Source organism: Heliangelus exortis, chromosome 12 (genome assembly GCF_036169615.1).
Source record: "Heliangelus exortis chromosome 12, bHelExo1.hap1, whole genome shotgun sequence".
Taxonomy (NCBI): Eukaryota; Metazoa; Chordata; class Aves; order Apodiformes; family Trochilidae; genus Heliangelus; species Heliangelus exortis.
The window spans coordinates 4,987,015-4,993,014 of NC_092433.1; positions in this window are offsets into that span (position 1 = coordinate 4,987,015).

The following is a 6,000-nucleotide window of genomic DNA, read 5'->3' on the forward strand; positions in this document are numbered from 1 at the left end:
AAGAAAATATAAGTTACACTAATTCAGATAAAATGCCAAGTTCAGTCTGATTTTTCAAAAAATTTCATAAAAAGACTTTCAAGGTGCAAGTTTAAGTAGTGCCTAAATTTCACTTGAAGTCAAGGGAATTGTATGATCATGCAGCTGTTGAAATATTTTGTCATTAATTCAGATCAACCTATCTGAAATATTTTAAAAATACACTAAGCATATGGTATATAATTCAGCTCCCTTTGGCTCCCAACAGACAAAAAAAGAGTTGCTGCTCTTACAGGTACAATGCATACAGAAACCCCCACAGAAACAGTTCCTACCCCAAAGCAATTAAAGCCTAAACAAATATTTAGATGGAAGCTACAGTGCTGTGAAATGTAAACAAAACATAGTGGTGGAAAACATCAATTCCTTTGTATCTGAGGGTTCATTTAAGCAAGAAATGCCTGAATAGGAAAAAAAGTCAAAGGGACTTGGGCTCCTGATGGAGGTGGATGAAGGGTACCATATGGAATAGATGGTAGCACCCAGGAGAGGAGAAGATACCAGCAGTGTGATGACAAAGGGACACCAGAAAGGGACAGGACTCAAGATATGGAGAGATGCTCTGAGGCATCAAGAAGTTCAGAAAAAAAGAGGGTGCCAAGACAGCAAAAACAACTGCTATAATATAAATTTTAGCTGAGGAGAACTGAAGGGATAAAAAATCATGATGAGATTCCAGTGAAAGCTTGTGACAGGAGTCCCCACAGTCCCAGTGAGCCAGAACAATCCATCTCTTTTATGAATGTGTATTTGTACATGAGAAGAAAAAATATAAATCTATGGCTTCATCAACTGGCATTAATGCTTCAACTTGCAGAAGCCCAAAATCCAGTGACACACACACAGACTGGTTTTGAAATTTTCAGAAGTAAATAGAGCAATTTTTTTGGAAGAGAAGTTAATACTTTAATTTAATTTATCTTACTGAATTTAATGCTTTAATTTAATACCTAAAGAATATCATAAAATTCCACATAACTCTTTCTGAAAAATGACTGAAACAAGGCAGTTGTATTCTATCACTATAAATGTGTGTAGGAGGCAGAACTGTAGGACTTCCCTCCTTGATTTTCTCCTTTAATAGCTGTGGTCAGAAGCTTCAGTGTATTGTGTCTGTCTAGACCCTGACCAATTACCCTTTTGAGCAGCCAACTACCATGTGATTCAAATTCCAAATGTGAGATTAACATGATGATGCAATAAAAAGAAAACCAAAACATGTCATTAGTGGCCTGTCACTGATCTAATTTAATCAACTTGCAGTTTCAGAAGAAATGAATACAATCCCAGGGACATTGCCAGAAAGCCTGAGCTACATACAGTGTTTGGAAATAAAAAGTCCATTGTCTTTCTCTAGTGATGTACTAATGCTTTGATTTCCATGCTGAGGATTAAAACTCCCCACATTTACCCAGATAACCACACTCTGCATGCATCATGCTGATATGTTAACTCTTGGTAAAAATTACTGATAGGTTTTTCTCTATATTTAGAAACTCCTCTGAAACTATCATCACTTTGCACTACAATGAACCTGTTCCCACAGTGAAACAGACTCCTAAGAGATGGATTCTTCTCACTAGCCTGAGCTCCTGTGCTTGTGCAAATATGATGCCCTCCAGTGCAGAGACAGCAACACAGCTCCCAGGTCTGTTTCTGAAAGGGTTTGTCTGCAGGCCCTGGAATGGCAGCTGCACAGGAGAAGATGCAGAAAAATGAGTTAGAAAGGTTTAAGAGTCAGAGATCCCAAAGTCAGTCTCTGAGGAGTGGTCCACACACTGGTAACCCTCAGCTGCTCTGCTTTGCAAAGAGAGCCACCCAAACTTCAAAAGAGCAAAATTCAAAAGAGGCAACACAGGGCTGATCATCATGTGCATAACAAGGGTTTTGATGCAAGAAGTTTCACAGAATTCTAGGTTTGAAAACACCCATGGCATGTAAACAAAGACCCAGTCAGCATTCTTTTGCATGTGTTTGCCTGCTGAATAAATTTTTAAAGTTTCAGTTCATGCATATTAGCAATGAAGCAAGAAAACATTAAAAGAGGCATATAGGAAATGGGGAAAAAAACTATAAATTATCATTTTGGGGGGAAAAAAGGACACTTTGCTATTAACTGCAATTACTGATAATGTTTTGTTTTGTTTTTTAACTATATCTAGGTCTGCTTTTGTCAGACACTCTCCTTTAATCATTGAAGTTGTTATTCACACATCTTGATTCTCCTGTCCTGAGAGATCCTTTACATATGAAAATATTTAAAGACAACATCACTGCATTTCTGAACAAGACTTCTCCAGTATATCCAATTCTTGTCCTGTCAGGGTCTCAGTCAGTAAATTCCTTGCTCATCAGTTTACTTCAGACAATGCATACATTTTTGGTGCAAATTAGTTTAGCGCCACCCAAACAATTACCAGCAGAAGATCTAATTTAATGTATTCAGTAGATAAATTGTCTTCTATCAGACTACAGTATCTTCAAAGCTATAATTTATCTGCATATTCTACAGTACTAGATAAGAGTCTCACTGCATTGAGTCTGAAATGAAAGTAAGCTTACTTAGGTCTAAGATGCTTTTTATCAAAGAATCCCATTTTCAACCAAACCAACCAAACAAAAAACCATAAATATCCAAATTCCCATTGCTGTAGAGAATATTAAAGACTTACTGAAGACTTCATATGGCATTTGTGAGATAATGTTCTGTTGCATTGCAGAACTGAAGTGATCAGAAGACAAAACAAAAACTGAAGATCAGAATTTTAGAATTGTTAGAGAAGTTCATAATTTATTTAGTCAAGAGATTATTAATTGGAAAACCACTCCTGGAAATCAGACATGGAAAATAATGAATCCATACAGAACAAATGAAACTTATGTTTTCACCAGATATTACTGAATTTTTCTCAAAGTAATATTTCTTCTCCTGCTATTTTTGTGTCATATGAAAACAGTTTTGAACACAATGCAGTCTGTTCATTAAGGCAATTTAAATATAGATAAAAATCTTAGCTGGCACTATCATCTGCTAAGTGTAGCCGCCCGCCTGTGGTGAAATCTTCCTTTATGCCCTATCTACCATCATTCCCAATTATTTGTCCAGCTTCTGTTTCTTATACAAAAATAAAAATAAAACAAAAATACAACTAGCACCAGCCCCCAGCACTCCTGGCCGAAACCCAAGTGCCATGCTTTCTCATTTTCTCAGAAATGGCCCACTCTGACTGAGGCAGCCAGCAGGTTTCTGTGGCTGCACACGTTCTCCTGAGACATGATGAAACACAGCTCATGCTGCAACCATATTTACACTGAAGTCTTGTTATGTTACATTATAATGATGGATTGGGAAGTTAAAAACAGGATTCTTCAACTAAAACGAGGCTTTACAATGAGAGAAACATAACCCGTGCTTCCCCGTTAAGGAATAATCTGACTTAGATCAGCACAAGAGCAGAAGGAGAAGAAGCAGTCTTCTAGCACAGATAAAACAAAATGGTGCCAGCAGGATGGCCTCAGACACAAACACAACCTGAAGTAAATGATGACAGCTTGGTAGCCAGAAATGTGAAAGATCTTACACCTAATCTTACCCTAGTAATAGGAGAGGAGAAGGAAAGGGAAAAGGGAAAAGGGAAAAGGGAGAAGGGAAAAGGGAGAAGGGAGAAGGGAAAAGGGAGAAGGGAAAAGGGAGAAGGGAAAAGGGAGAAGGGAAAAGGGAGAAGGGAAAAGGGAAAAGGGAGAAGGGAGAAGGGAGAAGGGAGAAGGGAGAAGGGAGAAGGGAAAAGGGAAAAGGGAAAAGGGAAAAGGGAAAAGGGAAAAGGGAAAAGGGAAAAGGGAAAAGGGAAAAGGGAAAAGGGAAAAGGGAAAAGGGAAAAGGGAAAAGGGAAAAGGGAAAAGGGAAAAGGGAAAAGGGAAAAGGGAAAAGGGAAAAGGGAAAAGAAGGGAAAAGGGAAAAGAAGGGAAAAGGGAAAAGAAGGGAAAAGGGAAAAGAAGGGAAAAGGGAAAAGAAGGGAAAAGGGAAAAGAAGGGAAAAGGGAAAAGAAGGGAAAAGGGAAAAGAAGGGAAAAGGGAAAAGAAGGGAAAAGGGAAAAGAAGGGAAAAGGGAAAAGAAGGGAAAAGGGAAAAGAAGGGAAAAGGGAAAAGAAGGGAAAAGGGAAAAGAAGGGAAAAGGGAAAAGAAGGGAAAAGGGAAAAGAAGGGAAAAGGGAAAAGAAGGGAAAAGGGAAAAGAAGGGAAAAGGGAAAAGAAGGGAAAAGGGAAAAGAAGGGAAAAGGGAAAAGAAGGGAAAAGGGAAAAGAAGGGAAAAGGGAAAAGAAGGGAAAAGGGAAAAGAAGGGAAAAGGGAAAAGAAGGGAAAAGGGAAAAGAAGGGAAAAGAAGGGAAAAGGGAAAAGAAGGGAAAAGAAGGGAAAAGGGAAAAGAAGGGAAAAGGGAAAAGGGAAAAGGGAAAAGGGAAAAGGGAAAAGGGAAAAGGGAAAAGGGAAAAGGGAAAAGGGAAAAGGGAAAAGGGAAAAGGGAAAAGGGAAAAGGGAAAAGGGAAAAGGGAAAAGGGAAAAGGGAAAAGGGAAAAGGGAAAAGGGAAAAAGAAAAAAGAAAAAAGAAAAAAAAAGAAAAAAGAAAAAAGAAAAAAGAAAAAAGAAAAAAGAAAAAAGAAAAAAGAAAAAAGAAAAAAGAAAAAAGAAAAAAGAAAAAAGAAAAAAGAAAAAAGAAAAAAGGAAAGAAGTTTTAGGGTTTCTGTAACAGAAAACTCTTGTAGGGAAAATCCAAGTAGAAACAGGAAAATTATAGCCAAGGGAGCATCTCACAAATACAGCACATGCATGAAGATTTCTGCCCCTGCTAGAAGAACTACAATGGAAAATGGCAGAAGGGCCAGAAAATGGCAGAAGGGCTTCAGAGGAAAATCCCTGCATTTGTGCATTCCTTCCAGCACTGCCCTGCCTGCCCTGCCCCAACGTCAGAGCCTCCCTTCCAACGTCAGAGCAAATGGTAGAATGAGCAGGTTCCAAACTGCAAAGGCACATCACCCAACCAGCCATAAAACCATCATGATCTGGATTCATAATCAGAGACACAGACAAAACTGTTCTGGCTGCTGAAATAAATAAATCAGTCTCCAAACAAATGCTGGTATTTCTACCTTGCAAAACCAAGACACCTGGGCCTCTGTCCTAGGAAAAGATCTTACAGAGCCCAGCACACAGACACAGCTCCAGTTCTGCAGCTGCTTTCAGATTTTTTTAACACAGAAAACCAGAAGATCTTTATGACACTAGTCAAAGGCTTACTCTGAAACTGCTTAAAGCAGGGGCACAGACAGACATTTTCTAAACATACTGTTGGAGAGAAATGCTTGCATATCACCATATGGATTTGTGGGACATATATATATATATATGGCTGTTGGCTTGTAAACTATAATAAATTAAAGCACACTTAATCAACTTCAGTTACAGCTTCTGTACTGAAAATTAAGTTTTAGGTTTGTCTTCAGCTGAAGAGAGGGATTAACTTTGCTTGTAAAATTCTGCACAAAGCTTGTAAATGAAATCTGAAAACAGTGTTTAGGGATGTGCTTGTTTGGTTTAGATTAATTCAATATTTAGTAATTAACTGTTTATAGATTATATATTTTCCCCTAGAAGACAAGATTCTTCATATATAGCTTCCCTTAAGGTTTCATCACTTTTTGATACAGGCAACACAGTTACACTGTGTCTAAGCTTTGTTCTTAGCATATGAGAATGAAAATGCTCTTTTTTCTAAAAGTGAAAGCAAAAATGTCAGGGAGTAAGAGGGACAGGGCCCTACATACCTTTCAAGAGAATTACATTTTTGGAGAAGAATTACCCACTATAAGTAGCAAGCTCTTTCTCTGTCAAACCTCTTTCATGTCCTAGCCTCAAGGAAAAAGCTTTTTAAACAAAACAAACAAATCCAAAACTTCTCTTAGCAAAGCAA